General features: G+C 43.8%; 1 long non-coding RNA gene and 1 other non-coding gene across 3 annotated transcripts; one reads left to right on the forward strand and one right to left on the reverse strand.

The window, feature by feature from the left end:
• The first annotated feature begins 1,942 nt into the window (after positions 1 to 1,942).
• On the forward strand, positions 1,943 to 10,004 carry LOC129150125 (uncharacterized). Of its 2 annotated transcripts, none has more exons than XR_008556856.1 (3): positions 1,943 to 2,032; positions 8,059 to 8,202; positions 9,861 to 10,004. It is a non-coding gene; the product is annotated as an uncharacterized LOC129150125 (long non-coding RNA). The 2 variants fall into 2 exon arrangements; XR_008556855.1 differs by having other exon boundaries at positions 2,020 to 2,032; positions 8,029 to 8,202.
• Positions 10,005 to 13,356: 3,352 nt separating this feature from the next.
• LOC129150152 (U6 spliceosomal RNA) lies at positions 13,357 to 13,463 on the reverse strand. The gene has a single exon (XR_008556879.1). It is a non-coding gene; the product is annotated as a U6 spliceosomal RNA (small nuclear RNA).
• Between the last annotated feature and the right edge of the window lie 13,239 nt (positions 13,464 to 26,702).

A 26,702-nucleotide genomic window follows, 5' to 3' on the forward strand; every position in this document is an offset into this window, starting at 1 on the left:
CCTCCGCGTGGGGAGCAGAGCCGGATCGCGGAGCCCCGCTCCTCTGCGCTCCTCCGGGCGCAGTAACGGGGACGCCGGAGGAAGCGGCCGAGGTTGCGCGGCTGGCGCGGGGGGCCGGGGCCGAGGGGTGTGAACTGGGGGCGGGCCGGGCCGGGGCCGAGGGGGGCTGGGAGGAAGCTGGCCCGGATCCGAGCGCCCGACAGCCTGGGCGCCCCGCCGCCCGCAGCAGCCCCGCGGCTGGGGCAGGAGGCCCGAGGGCAGACCGTGAGCACCTTCCGCGGGTCCCGAGCCTCGAGTGAGACCCGGAGGGCGGGGAACGCGGGGCGCGGGGGGCGCCCCCTTCCGCCCGCCAGGCTCAGCCCGCGCGGCCCTCCCCCCGAGGGCCGCCTCCCGCAGCGCCGCCCCTCCCCGCACCGCAGTCCCGCCGAGGCTTCCGGAGCGGCTGGTGTCCCGGCCCGGACCCCGCGCCGCCGCCGGCCCGGAGAGACGGTGCCCAGGGAGGCTGCACGGTGGCCCCCGCGGACCCGGAGGAGCGGCCCGCAGGTGGGTGGGCGCAGGCGGCGGGCCACTCCCGGGGCTGCGGGGTCAGCCGGCCGAGCCTCTGCGTCCGGGCGCGGGGGGTGGGGTGCAGGCGGAGGTGGGGGGTGGAGGGTGGGGTGCAGGCGGAGGTGGGGGGTGAGGGTGGGACTGGCCCGGCTGCCGCGGAAATCCAGCTCCCCGCCGGCCCTTCACTGGTCCCGGGGCCACTGAACTCGGCGGTTACTTTGTGGTTTTTGTTTGTTTGTTTTATTTAAATATATTTCTTTATTGATTTCAGAGAGGAAGGGAGAGAGAGAAAACATCAATGAAGAGAATCACTGATCGGCTGCCTCCTGTACGCCCCCTACTGGGGATTGAGCCCGCAACCCGGGCATGTGCCCTGACCAGACTCGAACCTGGGACCTTTCCGTCTGCAGGCTGACGCTCTATCCACTGAGCCACACCGGCTAGGGCGAACTCCGCGGTCCCTTTGTGCTGCGCACGGTACTGAGCCCCAGGTCCCTTATCCCGCTTAATGCTTTCCGCACAACCCAGGTGGGCGGCGTGGCCTTGGTTTGCAGAGTAACTGGCCCCAGGCCTCGGGGCCCACCCGCCCTGGGACCTCTCCAGGCTGGGGCAGAACTGCGAGGCAGGCCTGTTCCCAGCCTCCCCATCTCCCTCCTCATCTCCCTCCAGGCAGCACCGCCCAGCAGCCAGGTTTTTCTTTAAAAAAAAAAAAATATTTCTTTATTGATTTCAGAGAGGAAGGGAGAAAGATAGAAACATCAATGATGAGAGATAACCATTGATTGGCTGCCTCCTTCACGACCCCCACTGGGGATTGAACCCGCAACCCAGGCATGTGCCCTTGGCCGGAATCGAACCTGGGACCCTCCAGTCGGCAGGCTGACGCTCTATCTACTGAGCCAAGTCCGCTAGGGCCATGGTATCAGTTTGAAGGGAGGTTCCCTCCTTCCCTAACCGCTCCCATAGCTCCCGGAACATGGACCCTAGTCTGACACCGCGTGGTGGGAAGAGAAGCGCCCCCTCGGAGGGAGGGAGGCATAGGACGCGGGCCCAAGCGCTGGTGGGTGACTGGTGGTGGGACGGAGACCCCGGCCCAGGCCCCGGCGGGATGGGCATTGTCGCCCAGACCTTGCTTTGGAGCTGTGACTCTTACATACATTAGAGTTGGCGTGATACAAGCCCATCAGTACCATTGTGTTGGAGTTGAATAGAGCACCATTAGCAATTGCTATCTAACTGCTAAGCATTTAAGAATGTTGCTCCATCGAAAGAAAAATTTATTTCTGGTTTATTTTGTTGCTATGAAAATAAGTTATCCTACATTTTGAAAAAGACATGCACTTCAAAATGGAAACTATCTCTAAATTTGTGAACGTTTTCCTTCAGCCAGAGAACATTGCCCATGAAACGATGAGATCCGGGGGTTGTTTCGCCAGGAGGCAGCTGCTGAAAACCACAGTCCTAAAGGCCAAGGAAACATTAGCAGGTAGGGGATTGGACTGGGGCTTGGATTCCCATGTTATTAAATAAAATGCTGCCGCCATTTAGGATTTAGGCCGTGCTTCTGCTGTGCTCGAGAAATTGTCAGTATTCAGTATGATTTCAAGCTTACGTTCTAAATATCCTAAGCCGTGATTAAGAAAGCGGGATGGTTAGTGGGAAGGGGAAGTAGCTAAGAGTGTTAGTTATCCACTCGGAGGGTAACTAGGAAGATTACATGCTCTGTCTGGGTCCCCCCCCCCCCCCCAAAGAAAAACAGCCTCTGAAATCACACCTGAAGGCCGGGACCTACTCTGTCACTCCGGGCTGACATTCTCAGGAGGTCCTCAGAGAAAGTCAGAGAGGGCGGGAGAGAAACATCAGTCAGCTGCCTCCTGCACGCCCCCTACTGGGGATCGAGCCTGCAACCCAGGCATGTGCCCTGGAATTGAATGGTGACCTCTTGGTGCATGGATGGACACTCAACCACTGAGACACACCAACAGGGCTGAAGAAGTTGCTCTTTGATGATTCAAAGTCCACTGTTTTCATTTTCACTTCAAAAAAAAATCTTTATTGTTGAAAGTATTGCATATGTCCCCCTTTTTTTCCTCCATTGACTCTCTCCAGCCCACCCCGCCCTCCTCCCCAGGCCCTCACCACCCCACTGTCTGTGTACATGGCATTTTTACTTTTTAATGTCAAATACTAATTTTCTTCCATGTGCACTTCAATAAAATTGTAAAACTCACACTGCATTTTATTTATTTTTAATTGATCTTTATTGTTGAAAGTATTACAGCTGTCCCCTTTTAAAAAAACAACAACAAACTAAACAATGTCTGAGCTAAAAAGTGAGAACGTTTACGGCGGGGATCTGGTTCTTATCTTTGCTGGAATATAACAGTGTTCTTCTGTTTGTGTAGCAGACATGTCTCAACCTCTCCCCTTTCCTGGCTCCATCTTCTTAATGTTTCTAGGCTGGAACTCATAAGACAAGGTCATGACAAACTTTGGAGCGTTGGGTGTAGCAGTTCGGGAACCAGTTCCTGCAAGAATTCCTACCTGGTCTGACCTTTGTAATAGGCAGCAGGGGCACTGAGGACCGCCTCGCAGGTCCTTACAGCTCAAAGGAAAGGCCCAAGAAGGCAGTCACCTTCTCTCTGCTTTTGACCTAGTGAATGACCAGTGCTTGTCTTTTTAAAAAAAGGTATCGCAGGCCGACTCAGAACGTCCAAGAGCTCATATTGGAATGTACGGGGTTAAATGTCTTCCAGGAGGCTCTGATCTTGGACATGCACGATTTTATTGGTTATTTTTGCTGTCACACTGATAACCCAAATGATAAAATTCGAAGGACCAAGTCAGTAGGGGTCTATATGCAGATATCTGTAGTGTAATCTACAGGGTGGGCAAAAGTAGGTTTAAGGTTATGAGTACCATGAAACAGGTTGAATCTTTCTGACTTTGGGAATGACACCATTTTATAAAATTTTAAATTAAGTTTGTCTTAAACGTGCGGGTTCTAATGAAGAAGAAATAACCTTGCATTAAATCATTTCCCTGCTACGTTTCTCTTCCTGGGTATTCTAGCAGGAATGCGCTCTCTTCCGGACTGTACTTTGTAGGTAATTGTTACCCTAATTCTCCGATTAGAATCTGAGCTTCAAGAAGACCGTCTCTAGGACTTCATAGCCCTCTCCTGTCTTATACATACGCAGTAGATACCCCTTTAAAAGACTGAAGAAATCACCCAACTTGTTCTCCACCACCTTCCCATGATTCTTAACAAGAAGGAAAATATTAAAAACTCCAATGTAGGATGTGTGTGAAAACTTTGCTAAGTAGCAGAGTCCGATCTCTCTTTCTGTTGCTCGGAGGTTGGGAAGGAAGGTTTCTTTTCAGTCCTGAAAAGATTTGACTTGCATTTGAAGAACTATGTGCACGACTTCCTGAAGAAATGCCACCTCATAAACAGTCGATCTGGCATTCGTTACTTGGATCTCCCGAGAAACGCCCAGGATCACAGGGAAGAGGGGGTGATGCACAAAATCCGCTCCAAGCGCGCGCACAGACTGCAGACACTCCTCGTTGCTGTTGCCCTCTTCTCACCACGGAGTCCCACCAGACCCTGGATAAGCTCCAGGCCGGCTCAGTGCCTGGGATGCCTCCACTGTGTGGTGCCGTGTCTTCCCGGAGACCTTGCATTCATGGGCAAGAGGCAGAGAGGTCCATAGGTGGTCGACGAGAACCATCTTTTGGTCTCCAGTCCACTCTCTCTGTTGAAGCCAAGGAGTTCCTCCTAAATTAGAATCCAATCATATTTGATTGTTGGGAACAAAGGTGCTATAGGAAGGAAACTACTCTGTGTTGCTACTCTAATTATTCGTATCATTGTTGAAGTTACCTTCATACGAGAACCAGGCTGCCTTCCCTGGTTGAGGAGGTGACCACAGGAAGGATATGGAAGTGTTAATTTGGTATGACTCACCCCCCCCTGGCCAACTCCTTAATTTTATCAGGGCCACACTTTATTTTTAGCTTTGGCCTTTTGCAGCGCTTGACCTTTTGCCTGGATAGAGTGATGTCCTGGGGAGGTCAAACCCACAGCCTTCCCTGTCCCATGCAACATAAGGGGTATGTGTGTTAGGTTATGTCCTCTTTGGAAGTCTGCAGTCCAGAATGGTCTTTTAGGACAAAATAAAACTATATTCACCCCCTGCCCCCCCCCCCCCCCCACACACACCTTTTTGGTATCATTGTCTTGCACATTTGGATTGTTATCATTTCTTTTATGAGATATCTCTTTTGTCATCTACTGTAAGAAATTAGTATCATCTTAACATTTATGAAAATATTTTTAAAATGTGGATGAGGATCTTATACCAAAATAGTTATCCCACTTGTTTTAGAATAACAAAAACTTAGAAACAACCTTCAAATATAGAGTAGTTAAATAAATCATGAAATAGCCATCCAATGAAATGCCATGAAGCCATTAAAAAAAAAAAAAAAAGATCACAGCCCTAACTGGTTTGGCTCAGTGGATAGACTGTTGGCCTGAGGACTCAAGGGTCCCAGGTTCGATTCCAGTCAAGGGCATGCACCTTGGTTGCTGTCGATGTTTCTAACTCTCTCTTCCTCTCTGTAAAAAAATCAATAAGCCGAAACCGGTTTGGCTCAGTGGATAGAGCGTCGGCCTGCAGACTCAAGGGTCCCAGGTTCGATTCTGGTCAGGGGCATGTACCTTGGTTGCGGGCACATCCCCAGTAGGGGGTGTGCAAGAGGCAGCTGATCGATGTTTCTCTCTCATCGATGTTTCTAACTCTCTATCCCTCTCTCTGTAAAAAATCAATAAAATGTATTTTTAAAAAATCAATAAAATATTTTTTAAAAAAGATGACAAGTAATTTTTAAAATAAGATGGGGTAATACTAATTATGGAATGCTGAATGAGAAAACTTAAGTCCCAAACTATGCATGTCCCACGAAGTTGACTATGCCTTTGCTCGGCTCACCTAGCTCACTCCAACAGCCACCTGCATGTGCTCCCTTAGCCAGGCATGACCCCTCCAGTCCACTCTCTAGTCTACATGGAAGCCAGAGAGGTCTTCCTAAATTAGAACCCCGTCTGGTCCATTCCACACTCTACGCCAGGGGTCCTCAAACTTTTTAAACAGGGGGCCAGTTCACTGTCCCTCAGACCGTTGGAGGGCCAGACTATAGTTTAAAAAAAAACCTATGAACAAATTCCTATGCACACTGCACATATCTTATTTTGAAGTAAAAAAACAAAACGGCAAAAACACCCGCATGTGGCCCGCGGGCCGTAGTTTGAGGACGCCTGCTGTACGCTCTCTGGTGTCTCTCTGTTGCCTTCAGGAAATGTTCGGGCTCAGCATCACGGGGCCCAGGGCCCTCTGAAACCCTGCACCTCCTCTCCGGGGTCCTCTTCCCCAGCTAAGCACCCTGCTCGCTTGCATTGCCTCCACGTTCGCCTGTTCTTTCTGACTGCCGAGCTATTGCCTTCTTTGTGCCTTGATATCTTCTCATCCTTCACCTCTCGGATCAGCCCTATTTCCTCTGGAAAGCTGCCCTCCTCTCCTCCCTGGTCTGTCTGCCCCTCCTTGGTGCTTCCGTTCCTCTCTGCATGTCCCCTATTGTGGAACTCCTTGCCCTGGACTGTCATTGCTGAGTTCCTTCCCCAGGAGAGCCGGGCCCCTGTCTGCCACGTCCATTATTCTGTTCCCAGCAGACGGTACCACAGCGTAGTTACCCACTAACTGTTGAAAAATGGTCAACATACTGGGCAGATAAGCTTCCATTGGTTAACAGACATTTTCTCTAAGTGACTGAATTTTGGATGGTTTTGAATCTCCTCTTTATTCTTATCCTAAAACAAAACTTTTATTGTGGTAAAAGACAATAACAACACACCACATAGTATTAAATTTGTCCACTTAATTTTTAAGTGTACAGTTCAGCAGTGTTAAGTCTATTCACATTGTTGTGCAACAGATCTCTTGAACTTTCTCACCTTGTAATACTGAAACTCTATACCACTGAGCACCCATTCCTCCTCCTGTCTCCCACGAGACAATACCCACCTTCTGCTGTCTATTCTATGATTTTGACTGATTTATACACTTCATATGAGAGGAATCCTACAGTGTTTATTCCTTTGTGACGGACTTATTTTGCTAAGCACAATGTCCTCAAGGTTTATGTTAAAGTGAATTTTGTAAAATTGATTTCAGAGAGAGGAAGGGAGAGGAAGAGAGATAACATCAATGAGAGAGAAACATTGATGGGCAATACCTGCATGCCCCCTACTGGGGGTCAAGCCTGCAACCCCAGCATGTGCCCTGACTGGGAATCGAGCAGTGACCTCCTGAGCCACGTGGGCCAGGCTAAAACGAATTTTTGATATGAACTCTATTACCTCTATAACCTGAAAAGAAGCTTTACAGAATCATAGGAACTAGAAGTGACTTGAGAATTTATCTGGACCGATTTTCCCTATTCTTAACTTTACTTTTTCTAGATGAGAACTGCAGAAATCAAAAAGTAATTAGTCTCAGGGTAAAGGTTAAATAAGGGCAAAGTTGACCCAAGAAATAAAACCAAGTAATAGAGGAAAAGTTTTTCAGGTCTTTCACAAAAGTTACAGCACTTTCTATGTTGTTTTTTATTTTCTGCTCAACATTAGCTGTTGTAAAATAATTTTGTCTTCCAGTATTTCATTTCAATATTTTACTTCATTGAAGTAAAAATAATCTGTCTGCTGGCTGCTTGCTTTGTTCAGAAGGTATAAAGCACTGCTCTTTAGGAATCGTGTTTCTTCAATGTTGTTTGTACAATGCATTCGATAGCTGGTCAAGATTTTCCATTCCGGGCCCAGGCAGGCTAAGAGGATTCTTTAAGTTTATGCGAGAATTTGATTCCTGAGCCACCAGGTGGAGGCAAGTCCAAGAGATACTTTTGTTCAGCTGTTCGTTGTTATGTAGCATTCTCGCCTCCTGCTCTGAAAGAGAAAGAGCTCATACGTTATCGTTTATGAAATAATTGTGAAAAAAGCCCCACTTGTTGTAAGTCCCCGAAACTGACTAATGTGTCCAATTAGCATGTATTATGAGTCCAGCACGTGCCTTGTTGTCATTGAGAGACGCATTGAAGACATATTTCCTGAGTTGGGGAGGGTGGCAGAGAGCCAGTGGGTGTTAGAGTAAGGGGAAGGGCTCTGAGAAACTACGTAGTCAAATCCCCTCCTATTATATATGGGAAACCGAAGCCCAGAGAGGGGCCCAGAGGCAAAGGCCTGGTCAGTGCTGAGCTAGAATGGAGATGCCTCTTTCTGGCCTCTGGCCCAAGGAGGGTGTCACCCCCCCCCCCCAGGCTGCCTGTCCGGCTTCGTTTGAAGAGGGACACAGGAATCTCACTCAGCTTGCTTTTTATTACTGTCTTATTCTCTTTTCATGATTTACTTGTCAACATGGTTTCCAGGCTCGTCCTAACGTCTGCTCTGGTTTCCAGTCACGAGAGGAAAACGGAAGATTTCCATCCCAACGTGACTTAGAATAGCTCGATGTTGTGTTCCACCCCCGAGGGGCTGTCTTCCCTCCAAGAGACGGAGCCAGGACCGGCAGCCCCCATCCTCAGCGGAGCCTGGGCGCGGTGGTACGAGCACGGACCTGGGTTCACGGGAAGGGATGACCAGCTGCTGCGCTGGGAGGGCTCGTTAGCTTGGGGCTTTCAGTTTGTTTATGACCGGGAAGTAGGAGTTCTTCCCGAGGACGAGGTGGCAGTACATCTTGGCAGTCTTTCTAATGTAAACACCACGTGGTAAGGGTTAGCATTTGAGGGAGAAGAGACTCCCCCGTGATTTTCATCCGTAGAGAACTCTAAAACACTGGAAATAACCCCAGGAGTGGTTGTTCAGTGGGACACTGCTTTGTACTTTGTACTACTTTGCGACTTTATAAGTTTACTAGAGGCCCGATACATGAAATCCGTGCACGGGTAGGGTCCCTAGGCCTGGCTGGCGATCAGGGCTGATCTGTGGGGCAACTGGGGCCCCCCACTGGCACCCACCTTGGCTGGCCTGGGGCCACCTGCTCACTGGCCCCGCCCCCGATCACCTGCCACAGCTGGCCCTGCCCCCTGCCGCCACCAGTCGCCTCCCTCTGCAGGGCGATTGCAGGGCGGGGGGGAGGGGTCCCCCCCACTGGTACTCTCCTTGGCTGGCCTGGGCCCTGCAGGCTGGGGGCAGCTCCTGCATTGAACATCTGCCACCTGGTGGTCAGTGTGCATCATAGCAACCAGTCATTCCACTGGTCGTTCCACCATTCAGTCGATTTGCATGTTAGGCTTTTATTATATAGGATAGTAGAGGCCTGGTGCACGAAATTCGTGCACGGGGGTGGGGGCGGCTGGGGAGGGTCCCCTCAGTCCAGCCTGTACCCTCTCTAATCTGGGATCCCTCTCACAATCCTGGACTGCTGGCTCCTAACCGCCCACCTGCCTGCCTGCCTGCCTGCCTGATCACCCCTAACTGCCCCCCCCCGCCTCCCCGCCAGCCTGATCACCCCTAACCACCTCTGCTTGCTGGCCTGATCGCCCCCATCTCACCCCCGCCCCCCCGCTTGCCTGGTTGCCCCCAACTGCCCCTCCTGCCAGCTTGGTTGCCCCATGCAGCCTGCTGTTCGGTCGTTTGGTCGTCCCTCACTAAGCCCCCTGCAGGCCTGGTCGCCCCATGCAGCTTGTTCAGTCGTCAGTTCGGTTGCGACGGTCGCTTAGGCTTTTATATAGATAGATTACTGATATGAAACTTAGTGGACATGTGAACAAATAAATGGTTGCAGTTCTCTGAAATGTAGGAAAAAATTGTGTCATTATGATACTTTGTTCTGAGAGTTCCAAGAGATCAAATAATGCTCTGTGGACAAAAAGGTCCCCCAAACTATAATGTAGAATATCCATACTAATGGGGAATATGTTTCTATTGATACACATTAATTTAAGGAAATATACACTGTAACATTTGTTCGAAATTGTCCTGTAGCTAGTACTAGAGATTTAGATACTCAACAAAGTAATGCAACCACGGACAGGGCTTAGAGCTGCCCAGTCCCAGTCCCCTCCCGCAGTCCTTCGACCTATGCTGTAGCTTCAGAACCACCCACGATGCTCTGGAGACTGTTTTCTGTGTATTGCTGCCTGTGACGTAGATGGTCAGAGGTTCTGTGTTTCTCAGGGTCACAGTCACCAGGTGGGTTTCACAGGACACCAGGTGCACACCAGGTCCCTGTTTTCTGAACTGCCCTCTCTCCACACAGAAAGCTGACATGGACCCTCTCACTTACGACGTGCAGAGCGGGAAACCCACCCGGGCCCCCTCAGCGGAAAACCAACCAACAGGTACAGTGGATGAACAGGAGGTGCGGAAGTGAACGACCGAGGGTCTTGTGATAAAATAAAAGTCTCATTGGGCCAGAACAACTTCTGAGTGTGGATCTACTCAAAAGAAGAGAACTGGATTCTTTATTCTGAATAAAGAGAGGTCGAACCATTAGTGCTTATTGAAAACTCTTTGAAGCTAAAATGCTGCCACTTCAACCAAACCAGCCTTTTGCACACCCAGAACTCTGGCACCCACGTGAGCGCAGGGTGGTGGAATTGCCAGAGGAAATGATGTTGCAGGAAGTTGACGTCCAGTTTAAAACTGAGAGACACTAAGTGCTGGTAAAGGCTCCCCATTCCTTTGGGATCACCAGTCAGTAATATTCAATAGTTAATTTGTCTTCCAGGGACGTTTAAATTCGTGGAACAGAGAAAAAGGCCGATGCCGGATTCCTGACTCTATATCCCCTTTTCATCTTGAGACATGGAATGATCATTTTTAACTTACTTTTTTTTTTTTTAATAGATTTTGTGGTGATGAGAGAAGAATTAGCTCCATCTCCACTTTAACTGGAACTGAAGTCAAATTGGCAGATTTGCTTCAATCTGATTGTCTCCTACTCTTAACCCACGTTCTAGTCAGTATTTAACTAAGGTGGATGTTCCACGTTTGTCTTTATCTTTATTTCTACATTGGTTCCTTTCTCCTCTTAAGGGAATTACAAAACCAGCCATTATTCACAGCATCTATGAAGGCGAAAATCTCTTTGTACTCGGATGTGTCAGACATATACTTCAGTTGGCACTTACACTGAAGTGACGGGGAGTTCCCAAGTCACCTGCAGTCTGGTTTGTGTGCTGTCAATAACCCTGAAGATTGTGAAGCTGCATCTTGAAAATATATTCTCTCTTCTGCCTCTTCCAAGTTACCTAGGGATACAGTAGAAGAACACGCATGGAAGGTCAACTCTCTGATCCTAGGAATGGGACCATTTAAAAAGTTCTATTTCCGCCCTAACCGGTTTGGCTCAGTGGATAGAGCATCGGCCTGTGGACTCAAGGGTCCCGGGTTCGATTCCGGTCAAGGGCATGTACCTTGGTTGCGGGCACATCCCCAGTAGGGAGTGTGCAAGAGGCAGCTGAATCGATGTTTCTCTCTCATCGATGTTTCTAACTCTCTGTCCCTCTCTCTTCTTCTCTGTAAAAAATCAATAAAATATATTTTTTAAAAAATAAAATAAATAGCCAAAACCGGTTTGGCTCAGTGGATAGAGGTCCCAGGTTCGATTCCGGTCAAGGGCGTGTACATTGGTTGCGGGCACATCCCCAGTGGGGGGTGTGCAGGAGGCAGCTGGTCGATGTTTCTCTCTCATCGATGTTTCTATCTCTCTATCCCTCTCCCTTCCTCTCTGTAAAAAGTCAATAAAATATATTTAAAAAAATCAATAAAAATAAAAAATAAAAAATAAATAAAAAGTTCTATTTTCTTATAATTTTGAGGAGTTGTTGAATCATGTTCAGGAAGTTAGAAACATAGTTACTGGGTTCCCTATGACAAAGGCCATGTTTCTTTGTCTTTTTGCTTATTTTTGACAGGAACATTGACAAATTAAAACATCAGTAGTCAACAGGAATTTTGAACAACTAGATAATAAGAACGTTCATGTGTTTTCTCAATACAGTTCTATAAATAGTGGAATCTTTGATGATTTCTCTTTTCCATATAAATGGGTCAAAAATTTTTTCTGTTTCTCTACAATAAAATGGCAGATGAAAATTGGTTTTACTTAAGTTTACAAAAGATAAATGTGGGCATTATTATTTTAAGAATTTCTTAAATTAGTTGATCTTAGGTGAGGGATTTTAGATAGTTTCCTGCCCAGTAAAAAACTACCAATGGCAATTTCCTGGATTTGCAGTGATGATATTCAGAATGAATCATTTTGTTTCCTTCTCTGTATTCAGATGTCTTGTAATCAAATAATGCACCTCCCGATTCTACATGTTATGACCAAGTTCATCATCATTCCTGTGAAGGAAAGGTTTTTATCCCTGCCTGTGACCATGGACATTTCTCAGCCACCAGGTGGCAGAGTCTCCTTGGGTTAGATTGAATATTGCCTTTTTCTACTGATTGCCAACTGTAGTTTATAGCTAATGTGAGTGGCCATCAAACCTTTTACTCATGTACCCCTAAAATGAATTGAAAACATATGCACCTCCACAAACTTTTAAGTGCATGTAGAAATTATTCAGCAAAAGTTTTTATATAACAAAAGAGATATAACTTCTGACATGCTGTACAGTAAATACTGAATTTTACTTTATTTTATTTTATTTTTATTTTATATTTTATTGATTTTTTACAGAGAGGAAGGGAGAGGGATAAAGAGTTAGAAACATCGATGAGAGAGAAACATTGACCAGCTGCCTCTTGCACACCCCCTACTGGGGATGTGCCCGCAACCAAGGTACATGCCCTTGACCAGAATCGAACCTGGGACCCTTGAGTCTGCAGGCTGATGCTCTATCCACTGAGTCAAACCGATCAGGGCTAAATACTGAATTTTAAAATAAAATCGTTAATGTCATTCTTCTAAATGAATCAAATTGAATGCAAAGTGCTGTAGATATTTGATAGCCACCATCATATATTTTTTAAAAATGCCAAAATGAGCTTATTATTCACAGTTGGATACTTCACATCACTCCTTTTCCTCCTTGACAGCTGTTTGCCATTTTATTTCCTCTACAGAATTTACACTAATACACAGTTTTTCATGCTTAAAAGCTTTGGTCACCATTGTTCTTCTCTGCAACAAGGTGTGTGTATAAATGACATGAAATGTTTTGTATTTCCTGTGACCATAGATTGTAAATGTCAAATTTTTATATTGATAAATAATATATGTTAGTATATATTCCTAAATTTGCCCAGTACACATTTATTCTTTCAGCCATTTGGAAAATCCGGAAAACATAACAAGAAAAATGACCCTTAACCAAGAAAAATGACCCTTAACCAATAACACTTAAATAATACTTATAGAGAATAAATAATATACGGCAACCCCTCTTGTACTTACCTCTTACCAGTTTGCCTGGATACTTTCTGTTAAGTAGTTGATGCCCATTCTTCCATGGTTTTTCTAAGTTTATAAAGGTTTATTTATACCTTTAAAATTTGGAGCACAAAATATTAAGGTCTCCCTATATTGCCCTTTAAGAGATTCTTTCCTAGCATCAAAAGCACAGTGTTCCACTGGGGGTATTTGTGTGCATGCACACAACACACACACACACACACATACATGCACACAACACACACATGCGCATACACACAACAACACACACACTCAAATATATACAGACATATAAACACATTTTATTTATTTATTTATTTATTTATTTATTTATTTATTTATTTATTTTTTAAATATGGAACGCTTCACGAATTTGCGTGTCATCCTTGCACAGGGGCCATGCTAATCTTCTCTGTATCGTTCCAATTTTAGTATATGTGCTGCCGAAGCGAGCACAACATAAACACATTTTAGATGAGGGAAAAGGACCACATTTTCTTCATTTTTTAAAATATATTTTTATTTATTTCAGAGGGGAAGGGAGAGAGAGAGAAATAGGAACATCAACGACGAGAGAGGATCATTGATTGGCTGCCTCCTGCACGCCCCACACTAGGGATGGAGCCTGCAACCCTGGGCATGTGCCCTGACAGGGAATCAAAACGTGACCTCCTGGTTCATAGGTCGACGCTCAACCACTGAACCTCACCAGCCCAGCAGGACCACATTAAAAAAAATATCATCCTAACTGAGATACGATATTGCTAATGTTTAGAACTAACCCCTTGGGAGTTTAGGAAAATGCAGAGTAAGCGGGAAAACACTTCTCCGCAAGACCACCCTTACTTCTGACACCAACTACACGTTCTGGGATGTTCCCCAAACCACCCCCAGGTTTCATAATGTGCTAGCAGGACTCAGAATATACTGAAAGCCGTAATCCTCTCAGTTAGGGTTTATCACAGGGAAAGGATACAGATTAAAATCAGCCAAGGAAGGGGGTGCCTAGGGAAGGAAGAACCCAGGAAAAGACTAAATTCGGAGCTTCCATTGTCTGCTCCCCAGGAAGTCTTGGATGTGTTTTCTTGGTACCTGTGTAACAGATGGAACATTGCCAACTGGGGGAGCTCACCTGAGCCTTGTGACTCATTTTTTATTAGGGTTCCGTCACATAGGCATGATTTGCTGCTTATGAGACTAATCCCAGTCTCCAGCCCCTGTGGTCAGCTGATAGTGTGCGACCCAAAGCCTCCACCATGTCACATTGCCCGTCTGACTGGTGTGGTCAGTCCCCACCCTAAATACTCTGGATTGATAGCCTACCAGCATAACCCAAGGGCTTGGTGGTTACCCCCCAAAACTGGGGACAAAGGCCACACCTCTTTTGGGGTAAGGTCCAATTCTTTACCATACAGATATACATACGTACAATAAAATGCTCGCATTTGAAGTATACGTTTCAATGAGTTTTGGCAAATGTATACATCTGGGTAGCCACCACCACGATCAAGATGAAGGACATTCCCAGCACTCCAGAAAGTTCCCTCATGTTCCCTTGCAGTCATTTGCCCTCTGGCCCTGATCTTCCTTTTCTAGAATTTCATAGACACATCCATGGAATCATACGGTCTGTACTTTTTGGTGTGTGTCTTCTTTCACTCAATAGCTTTATGAGATTATAGTGTTTCGGTAGTTTGCTAGTGCTGGGGGGTATGCCACACTATGTATGTTCCACAATTTGTCTAGCCATTGATCTGTTAATGAACATGTTAACATTTCCAGTTTGGGGTTATTATGAACAAAGCTGCTAGTCTTTGTGTATATAGATCTTTGTGTAGTCAAATGCTTTCCTTTCCGGGGAGTAAATACCTAAGAAGAGAATGATTGGCTTGGTGTTAAGCATTTACTTTATAAGAAACTGCCAGACTGTTCTCCAAAATGGTTGTAATATTTCCCACCAACGTAGTGTTGTCAGTCTTTCTAATTTTAGCCATTTTAATGGGTGTGTACCATAGAGTAGTTACTCATTGTGGTTTTAGTTTGCATTTTCCTGGTGACTTAGGATGTTGAACATCTTTTTATGCGTTTATTGGCCATTCATACTTCTTGTTTTGTGAATCTTATAGAATCTTTTGCCCAATTTTAATTGTGTTGTCTGTCTTCTTACTATTGAGTTGTAAGGGTTCTTCATATATTTTGGATATAAGTCCTTTTCTAGACATATATGTTTGTGGCTTGTTTTTTTATTTCTCAATGATGATATCTTTTGAATAGTAGAAGTTTTAATTTTGATGAAACTGAGAAGACCACAATTTTAAATAATGCTGTGAACTCCAAATATTTTTATGGCTATTTTGCTGCCATCCAAAACTTATACAAATGTTACCCAACTGAAAACTGATGAAATTCAGGGAAATATCCACTTATAAATCCTTTTTCTAAAATGAAGCAAGGTAGTATTTATAGTAATATTATATAGTATCCCATATGCCATCATCAACAAAGTCCTTCTTTAGTAGAAAGGGTGGGTACTTTCTAGGTATTAATTCTGCCTCTGATTCTATTTTTTCTTGACATAGCAAATATATAAAGACTATTTAGAAAACTTAACAGTAATAATACTGGTACTTTTTTTTGGCTGCTATATTCCAGACAGTGGGGTAAAATAATAAATACTCATGGTGATTCTGTGATGTAAACATTTTTGTCCCCATTATTCATATATTCAGATGAGGAAAGTGAGGCCCAGAGAAATTAAATATCTTGACCAAGACCACACTGCTAGTAAGCAGGTGAGCTGGGATTCCAAGCTAGGTTTGTCAGCTCTAAAACTCATGCTTTTCATTACACATTCTGGACTCATTTTAGATACTGCATATTGAATGTAGATTTTTGGCAGGTTGGGAAAGAGCAGGAGCTGGGGAGAGGGGATATAAAAAGGAGATTATGTCGGGGACTTATCTTGGCAGGGGCTGTTCATGCTTCCAGCTCCTAATCCCCTACATAGACTGGGTTACTTCATAGCTGGTTCAGGGTAGTCAAGCCAAACTGGACCAACATAACTACAAATCTGGAAGCATAACTACTTCAGATCATCTAACCAGTTAGCAGGCTATTCAGCTTACCGCATGCCTCTGCCAGCATTTCATTAAGATCCTCCTTTTAAGAAAGAATATTAGGAAGTGACTTCCTCAAACCCTGACTATGTGAACACTTGGCTTATAATTTTACATGTTATCAGTATTTTTATTGGTACCGTTTATGTCAGATCTCTTATTTGGAACTTTATCCTGGTGATTAACACTCCTTACACTCAACGCCCTTCTGAAATCTTCAGTACACTGCTATTTTCCAACGTGGCAGATGTAGAATTCCCTTGGTTCACTTAAGCTGTAAGTTGGGACATTGGCTGTCTCACATTATGAGTTACACATTCTACTAAGGCCTTTCATTCTACTTGATGGCCTGAGTTTCTGTCATTTGTACAGAAAAGATGTAATGCTCCGTAAGATCCATAGATTATAATCTAATCAGCAAATGGATTGGCTGTTGTATAATTCTACTGGATTCTAAGTTTTGGGGTTTTCTTTTATTATAGTTGTATTGCATTTAAAAATTCAAATGATCTTGATTATTCAGACCAAGATGAATTATGAGATTATATAATCTATTAGAATATATACTGATTAATAAAAGGACAAATTTACATTTTCCCCTTCCTTTAAGAATCAAAGGCTAAAACAATAATTCAGTTTTAGAATGCATTGGTATGCTATTAAAATGAATTGGGGAAGGACGAACCAAATGAGAGAGGAAGTGATAGCAATATTTGGTTAGCAACAAAGGAAAAGAAGAACCCTTATACATAGCCAAGGCTCTATTTTTTTAATTGAAAAAGTATTTCATGACAGTTAAAATAGAATTTCTCACCCTTTTAAAAAAATATATTTTATTTATTTTTTTACAGAGAGGAAGGAAAGAGGGATAGAGAGTTAGAAACATTGATGAGAGAGAAACATCGATTAGCTGCTTCCTGCACACCCCCTACTGGGGATGTGCCGGAAACCAAGGTACATGCCCTTGACCGAAATTGAACCTGGGACCCTTGAGTCTGCAGGCCAATGCTCTATCCACTGAGCCAAACCAGTTAGGGCTATTACCCTTTTCTTTTACCATCAACAATGAGAGGATATAAGATCTACAATTTTCTGAAATCTTGTCCCTTTTAAACTCCTAAAATGTTTCTTATTTTTAAACCTGAAAAACACTAAAATACCTTTCTCTTAAATCCAGTGTCATGTTCAGATTTGTTCTAATCATCCTACAATCTGCTACCTGATTATTTGAAGGTAATTGGCATCTAGCATCAAAGTCCTACCAATATTAATATTGGGAGGTTCAAATACAGAGATTAAGACATTGGTCTAGTCAGTTAAACACTGAGTTAGTTTAGATATTTGGTTTTCCTGACCAACTTATCAGGGCTTCAAAGAATTACCCTAACTTTTTTTAAGTACCTAACTTACTATCAGATAGGAATTCAGTCTCCCTATAAAGTTCTTATACTCATTTTAATGTTGCCATTTAGAATTAAGGCTTGATAAGTAAGGCCTTGATAATCATAAAAACATTCCAGAGAATGTTTCATATATAAAATATTTTTGAGCAACATTTAAAAAATTAAGATTAAAAATTACAACAGCTATGTCTTTCTCCTTCTCTGAACCCAACCTCCCACACTCCAAAAACACTGCTGAAAGAAGGTCTCGTTGGAGGTAAATCTAGTGTGTGTGTGTGTGTGTGTGTGTGTGTGTGTGTGTGTTCCATAAGTAGAAACTGATTCATGAGAAGGAAATAGTACGTATGGCAGGAAAAACCAGATTAGTTAAAGATATAAAAAAAGGAAGTCATTTAAAATATGTGTACTAAAAAAGGAGAAGAGACATATAAAATAACAAACCCTGTTTCTTTGGAATCTTGTTTTCAATGCATTTTGTACATTTCCATCTTACAGTATTCTGTGAGTTAAGCGGACAGTTAGTATTCTTCTTGGTATTTGACGAATAGGATCACAAAGAGGTAAAATACCCTAGCTTTCTCCACAGCCTCTGAACCTGCAGCTCAAGCAGTAAGAGAACCCATGCCTTGTACTGTATCCATGCTCTGCTCTGCCTGTGGCACTCTGCCTCCTGGATGGAGGGAGCCATCCCACCCATAGGGGTTAGCTGGGCCAACCGAGAAGAGGCCATGACAAAGAACAGCTCAGGCCTCACTCCGCGTCAGGCACAGAAAGAGAACAACTAATGGGTAAGAAGAGTCAAGTGATATTGATCGGTGGCTCCCCAGGGTTGAATTCAAAACATGTTCTGCTGTCTCCTGGGTGCCCAGATTTGACAGGAAGGGCAAAGGACAACTTGAACAATGTGGGGTGGGCGGGTGAAATCTCCATTCATTGTCGTTCACGTGGGAATGGAGTGCTCAGAATGAGGGAGATCTTGACAAGGCTCCCTGCCAGGAGCAGCTCTTGTTTCTGATCAGAAATGGAGCACTCAGTGCCTCTTTCTCTGCGCTGCTGGGGTCGGCTAGAGTGTGAGGAGAGCACACGGGGACCAGAGGGGAGAGATTTTTGTGTAAGAGGACCTTTGTCCTTAATGGGAAGAAAATAGGAGAATGAAAAGAGGAGATTCAAAAGGAAAGGACAAGACTTAAAAGTCAGAAAAATACTTCAAAATAGGCTAAATAAAAACGAAATAAAGTGGCCCCGGGTCACTAGAAAACACCAAATTGGGGGCGGGAGGTTTGCAGTAGAAAGAATAAAAATATAGTTCAAGAAGCTAAATTGTAAGGAGAAATTAGAAACCACCAATATAAATGTTTGTAAGGGTTGGTTTTATAAAGTATGGTCCATACATAGAATAGAATACCATGTAAGTTCTTAAAAAGAATTAAGTATACAAATGTTAGCACAGATATCCAAGATCGATTTAGTGAAAAATAAAATGACAATACTTTTCAAACATAATGTTAAATAGAAAAACACCTGGAGGTTGAAGCATCAAGCAGCCAAAGGTAGTTATTTCTGGAGGAGGAAGGGAGTAATTGTTATGGGGTGGGGTATGTTTTATATTATACATTTTTGTGTATTCAAATCTTTTTCTATAAAACTCATATAATTTCTATTATGTATTGGGGAAAAATGCACAAATACAGAAATAAATTATGCTGCAAAGAAGAAACATAGTAAATATGAAGTTGAAAAATGAAAATTTTATTATTTGCAATACATTGAATTTATACAGAGGTGTGTCTATATCTATATTTATATCTATATCTATATCTATACCTAATGTTTTTTATCTATGAAACGGCGATCCCAAAGTAAAAGTTTTATTTTCATTTAAAAATATTAGTTTAAAATGACAAAAGTGATAGACTTTTAACAAGTGATGATTTTAAATGCGTTCTGTATTATACTGTATTTGCTCTAAAATAGAATATTAAACATATTCATAATAACATAACTTACCTATGGATGTAATTAATATTTTTTCAATTATTTAATATTTTCTTTGAATTAACATGAATCATCCCCTTCAGCTATGTTTTGTAAATCTAATAAAAGATTTATTGTTTTAAATTTAAAGACAGTCCTTCCCACGAGAGAATCACAAAGCCCTAAGCAGAAAGTGAGAGCAAGAAAATTTTTACAAATATATTAAAATACACTTAACAGAATAGTCTAAGTCAGGTTTTTAGAACACAGCAGGATTTGGAAGCTAACTGGCTTGCAACTGTCACTCCACACAGATGGAACTAACTGCCCTAAATTTTGAATTAACTAGATTAGGTTACATATGAAAAACAGAGTAATGACCTTCATTTCACCTGGGAGTTAGGGTGTTCTTCCACTTAGCATTGAGAAAAACCTCCAATGTGAAATCAGACCGGGACTCTGGCCAGTGCATTGTCAAATCTCAGCCAGTCATACCAAAAAAGATTGAGGAGAAAAAGTGTAAATCCTTTGTGGTGTTCAAAATGACACAGAAGCTGTATTGCAATTTGCTTGCCTGTTGCAGCCAGATCAGATAGAGTTCTATTTAACAGGATTTCATTAAACCATCCACTCACATAAGGCTGGGGCTCGTATGTCCCAAATTAATACAGGCATAACGTTAACTTGCCCAAGATGAAAACACTGACACTGGGCCTTAAAATAGGACTTTGGAAAGTTTTGAGGGCCTGAATTACCCATTTCAGCTGGAAGCAAAGTAAAACTTCAAAGACATCCCCCCCTCCGCCTCCCAGTCTTGTAAAATACTGGAGCCCAGGCAGAGAGGACTTCAAGAGCCAGGACACGGAAGTCAGCACAGCGGGGCCCAGGAGCACTCAGGCCGGGGCGGGAAGAGGCCGCCGGAAGCAGGCCCCGCGGGGCCATCGGGGTCAAGCTGAGGTCCTAGGGCCCCCCAGCGGGGGACACATCTGTGGAGAGAGATGCTGGCTGTGAACAATCCAGGCTGCCTCGTGTTGTAAGGACACCCCTGAACGCACTCCTCCAGGGCACTTTACACCTACACGGAGTAACCCTCCGTCACAAGCACTGCTGCCGGGCCCCCTGCCTCCTCCTCCTCTCTCCCGCCTCAGGGTCAGCACGCGAGTTCCCGGCATGCCCCGCATCTTCCCGACATGCCCTGCTCCTACTCTGCTCCCCACCCTCCCTGCTCCTATCCCAGCATGCTCTGCTCCTGTCCCTGCACGCCCTGCTCCTATCCTGGTGTGTCCCCGCACCTTCCCGGCATGCCCTGCTCCTATCCCGGCATTCCCCGGTGCCGCTCCCACAGCGGCTCTCTCTCAGGCCTGGAGGGCGTCCTCTGCCCTATAGTCCCAGGGCCGCCCGGGCACCTGCAGGAGCTTCCGGCCCCGGGCTCAGGAAGGGGCTGGTGTGCGGTAACCAGACTTCTTCCAGGTAAGGGCAGCACCCAGTTCCTCGGTGCTCGGGGCTCACGTGACCTTCGGAATCCCGAAAACCAGTGGGCCAAGGCCAGCCCGCCTGGGAACAGGCCTGTTTCCCACGGCCAGGCAAGCTGAGGCCAGGCAGGTGGGAGAACACCTGCTCGGGACCAGGCATCTCCTCCTCGTCCTCTTCACAAACCCTCAGCCGAATCCCGTCTTGGCGATTACTCCTTGTTGAGTTGCTTGTTTCCCGGTAGGAACTCAAATTAAATCATATTCTGCAGAACCGAGTGTTTGTCTGGAGGAGCAGGGGATGCAAAGGGAGTGTGAGGAAAGGAGCCGGGGCTCCCCCTCTGCTCAGCAGGAAAACGAGCCTCCCCCTCCTTCAGCACGGGCTCCAGGTGAACGCAAACGGTACCCACGTGTAGTGTCAAAATTAGGACCGCCTGGCAGCGAGAGACTGCTTTAGGATTTACGGAAGAGCTTTATATGGTTATTTATCAGTCTGGCCCTAGGAACAGCCATGCCGGTTGGTAGGTTACCAGTAAGTGTGACTGTTTTACTCACTTTACAGGCAGTGAAACAGTCCGTGAGAGGGTAAGAGGCTTGCTCAAGTCTCACGTCTAGCAGGTGGCAGAACTGAGGACTCAAGCCCAAGACTTCCCACTTTATCTCCTATGCCAGCGATTTGCAACCTTTTTCATCTCGTGGCACGCACACTAATTACTGAAATTCCGTGGCACACCAAAAAATGTATTTTCTGCCGACCTGACAAAAAAAAATAGGTATAATTTTGATTCACTCACACTGGACGGCTATTGTTGTGTTGGCTGTTGTCATCTTTTTATTTGACAATCTAAGGGAAAAGAGGTCCATGCCCCTGACTAAATAGGTATTGCATGTTTTAAAACTTCTTGCGGCACACTAGTTGAAAATCACTGACCTCTGCTAACAGATTCCTTTAAAAAAAATAAAATAAAAAGAAGAAGCCATATTCAAAGCCCTTCACATGTGTTCATGTTGGTTAACATAAATAAAGGACTACCCTATAATATCAAATATCCTTCTTTTTTTTTTTTTAAGGTTGTTTGATTTTAAAAAACCCGAACAACAACAAACCCATATATCTCAAGGTGATGTGGCCCAGAAGGCAACTGGGAGGCCCTCTGGGGGTCGTATGGCCACTCTAACAGGTGTGAGGTGGTATCTCCTTGTAGTTTTGCAATAAGAATATTTTTTAAAAAGAATGTCATTTAGTAAAAATTAAAGGCCCTTAGTGAATATCTCAAAAGTAATTCATACATAAACCCTTCCATTTTTAGCCTCCCCATTGTAGTTACTTACCTGTTGGAGTAAATAAATGACCCCTGTTTAATGTGATGCAGGAATGAAAGGAGCTAAAAAGGAAAAAAAAAAAAAAAAAGATACTGTCTGTTCTGAATTTAAAAGAATAAGCCCGACAGTAACTTTTTTCCCTCAGGGATAAATATCAGAACTAGTTTCCACCTCTGTGCTCCTGGCTTCCATTCCTCTTGGTGGTAGTGACTCCCAAGTGTGCAGCCGAGAGCTCTCCTGAGCTTCAGACCCATATCTCTCACTGCTTAGCGGACACCTCCTCTTGGATGCATCTAAGTCCAAACTCAACACGTCTAAAGCTGAACTCATGGTCTTGACTTGCACCATCACATCACAACCTGTTCCTCCTCCACAGTTTCTCCAGCTCCGTTATCTGTTTATAGGTACAGAAACCGAGGCTCAGGGAATGGTATAAATCATCTGTAGCCACATACAGCTCAGTGGCGGAGCTGGCGTTCAGTGCTGGTCTCGTTAGTCCAGAGCCCATGCTTTTTCCTCTGTATTATACTGCCACTCAGGAGGCCTCTCGAGAAAAAGGGCTACTGTGTCACTGTTAGGTTTAAGCAATTCTAGTATTTTCTGAGGACTTTTAAAACCTGTATTCTATATCAATAATAATAACATTTCAATACACAGTATTTATATGGTATGTCCTGTTTTTTCAAGGTATTTTTCTTTTCATTATCTCATTATCCTATGACCACTAAGTAAGCTGTGAAGCACTTATACACTATTTGAGAATTAAGAAAGCTGAACTATTAAAAGTAAGGGTTTTTACCATCATGGCATAGCTGTGTAATGGTGGATATAGACTAGATTTAGTTCTTTTGACTTTTGGTCTGGTGTTTTTTCCCCCAGTATGCCTATGAAAAACCTGTGTATTTTCTTTATGAGTTTTTTTAGTGTAAGAGTTTATGTCCAAGTAAAGCTAGAGAATTAATTTTAAGTTCTCAGACAAAATGCTGAAGATTTATTAGTACTGGTAACTTATTTGCTAAAAAGCGGAAAAGAGAGTAATAGGAAACAAGATAAAAAGTGTTATCTTATTAAAAAGTGTCTCATTAAATAATGGATTGTATCCTTTTATTTGTCTAAGTTGATGCAAGTGACTGCAAAGTCCCTGAGACTCTATTCAAATTCAAGTACTTCTGAAATACAAATATCTGATAACTTCATTCTTTGAAGTCTATGAAAAGCCATTTTTGTTTGTTGTGCTATTCTTGATGGTGTCTATGCTTTGCTTTGTAATTATCAAAAAAGTATTAAAGAAATGGTGAAAAAAATTTTTTGTGTTATTTTTTCATTGCATTGCTGAAAGAAAATATATTCCCCGCTTTTCCAAAAGTCAGCCGGGTTTTATCAGCTTTGCAAAATGATGAATGAATGCCTTCCTTGTTCATTATTATTGCTTAAGTCATTCTTATTTATGCCAGTAATTCAAGGATTATGTTTTGATTGTTCATGAGAGATGAAAACACTTCCATGCTGATGAATAAACACTGCCACTTTTTAAATATTTGTATGCAAAATGCCTTTACAGCCATTATGAAATGCTTTGCAAGAGCATTAGGAAGCTGTTTAGCGAAAGGCACTTTTTTCTCTACCTTTTCTTTCATGCTAAGCAGTCCAATTGAAAGGCCTTTCAGAGTTAACTTGTTTAAGCAAAACCACTGTTTTAGTGTAATGAATAACTTTTTATAGAAGACAATCATGCACAATTCAGCATTCCGGTATTTCTATTTCTGTGCACCACCAATGCAGGGATTCTGTGGTAGAATCTCTTTCTTTGAGAAAGTGAAGCGATCAAAACCCTGATTAACCTCTGATAGTCACGTGGTGCTCTTGATCTGGAGGACTGTAGCAGTAACAAAGCGGTAATGGCAGCCATATGCTTGGGGTATTGTGGGTACGGGTGACTCAGAAGTGAACTGGGGGTGACTGATGCGAACTGCTATTTGTTCCAGGTTTGGTGTGGAGATTACTGATGAAGAGTTTGAGTTGCTACTTGACAGAATCCCCCTGATGAAGATGGAAATGTCAGATACTCTGACTCACGGCCATGTTTGATTCTCGGTACTCCTTTTTCACATTTTCTCATTCCTTAGTAGATTTCTGTTCTTGTTTTTAATACAGAAAATGGGCCTCTAGAAGAATTCAGATTATTTTAAATTTCTCTTTATTTATTTGTATCTCATTTATCAATAGTTTGTAAGTGACAAAGATTTCAAATAGCAGTGTTAACAAAAGAATCTTTTCATGTTGATCCATGGTAAATCACTTAAAAATAACACCTCAACATCTGAAAAAAAGGGCAAGAGAAGGGACAATGGGACGGAGATGACAAAGGGAGAGGACTGTAAACTGTGTTTGCAGACTTGGGGAGAGAATAGCTGTAAGTGGGAAAAGTGAGGAGATGAACTTTCCTCAATGGCACTAATACATGTCCACATGCATGACCTGTTATTCCCTCACTTACCTCCCAAGTGCTATCTATCCATTTGTAAGATTTCTTATTGCCTTCCAAAGAGGTCCAACTATTGCCGATAGTTGTGTTAAAGCAGAGCAAGAATGCTTACTAAATATTCCTAATTTGTATCTCTCTATCATGGAACCCAAGGTTTTACTCTTTTCCTAAAACCTTTTTATGTATTTTACAGAGTAGTTCAAGGCCTAAGTATTTAAAATTATAATCAATATTGTCCATTTTATTCCTCAACCACCTGGAGAGATATTGCAGTCCCAGGTACCTAATATTTTTGGCTGAGACCCTCTTCCTAAAGATGCTTTTTTTCTCCAGAGCAGTTTCAGGAAATGCCTGTGTTAACCCTGAACATCTCTGCACTGTCCTCCAAATCTCAGGACTGGCCTCTTTAACCATGAAACCCACCCGTCACTTCCTGTGGGCTCTTGATAGTGAAGGAGGCAGTTGTCAAGCTGATTTGATGTGAAGAGCATGACAAAACACAAACTCTCCCAAATTATCTTCCATCACACCCACCATAGAGCCTGAAATTGTCACCGTAAGGGTCCCAGTTCTTTGAGTCAGAAGGAACTGATCCACAGAAGAAGCTGTTAAGATACTAATATCTCGCCGAAACCGGTTTGGCTCAGTGGATAGAGCGTCAGCCTGCGAACTCAAGGGTCCCAGGTTCGATTCCGGTCAAGGGCATGTACCTTGGTTGCGGGCACATCCCCAGTAGGGAGTGTGCAAGAGGCAGCTGATCGATGTTTCTAACTCTCTATCCCTCTCTCTTCCTCTCTGTAAAAAATCAATAAAATATATTTTAAAAAAAGATACTAATATCTCTGGGAAAGGTAATCTTTAATTTGTCATTCATTAATGCTTCGTTCAACATTTCCTAACTAGTGTGTCAGAGTAATACTAACTAGTGGCACAGGACGGTTAAAACTCTCACCATTAAAAAGGTTCTGTAGCCAAATAAGTTTGGGAAATTTATTAAAGTTAAATAATTCCTTTCTTGAATGACTTCACATAGCCTTTAATATTGCTAGTGTATGTTGTGAATCTCCCAAAGAGAAGAAACAAGTCCCAGGACAAGTAGTTTATTTCAAAGATGATCCCAGAAAATAGGGGTAAGGTGCCAGGGAAGTGAGACCATGAAAGAAAGAAACCCCACGCAGGATGCCTCGGTGAGCAGGTTATTGGTGGGGGACCTCTGGGAAGCTGTCTGGAACGCACCTCGGAGCGGTGCCAGCTGAGAACCAGGAAACGGGAGTAGCTATACCCACCAACGGCCCCCTGCCATTGGTTGAGGGCACCTTTTCCTCAGGCTGAGTCGGGGGTCCTTGCAGGAAGAAGCCAGCCTCCGTGTAAAGGAACCAGGAGACACCGGTGGGCCTTCGCTAAAGACAGGCCCTGCTATGGTGGGACTCAGTCTACAGCGTCTCCCAAACTTGTTTGACCTTTCATGGCGCATGTTAGAGGCAGTGTTCGCAGAACAGAGTTTGGGAAGGCTACCTTAGTTAGATTAAATTAAACTACGAAATAGTTTTATCTTAGAGAGTCAAGCTCACATGCCTGAGAGAATGAAAGGAAGAAGAGGGAGCTTTTTTAAAAATGTGGAGGCTACAGAGAAAGACAAGCAGGACTCTGCAGGGGAGTTTCCTGAACACCCAGAAGGCAGCAGTGTAAGGGCACTCAGCGGGAAGTGTCAGTGCCAGAGTGAGGTGGCCAGAGAGTGAGGCTGAGGGGTACTAAAGGGAGAGCTGATGTTCCCCTTCACTTTGGGTGGATAATTATTAATGACAGGAGACAATACTTTTAATTCTTTATTTAAGACACCGAATAACTTCGGTAACTTCATTGTTAATATGAACAAATGTCTCTGATATTTGACATATCTCGTTATTATTCCCATTTTGCATGTG

The sequence above is a fragment of the Eptesicus fuscus genome, chromosome 8, assembly GCF_027574615.1.
Source record: "Eptesicus fuscus isolate TK198812 chromosome 8, DD_ASM_mEF_20220401, whole genome shotgun sequence".
Lineage (NCBI taxonomy): Eukaryota > Metazoa > Chordata > Mammalia > Chiroptera > Vespertilionidae > Eptesicus > Eptesicus fuscus.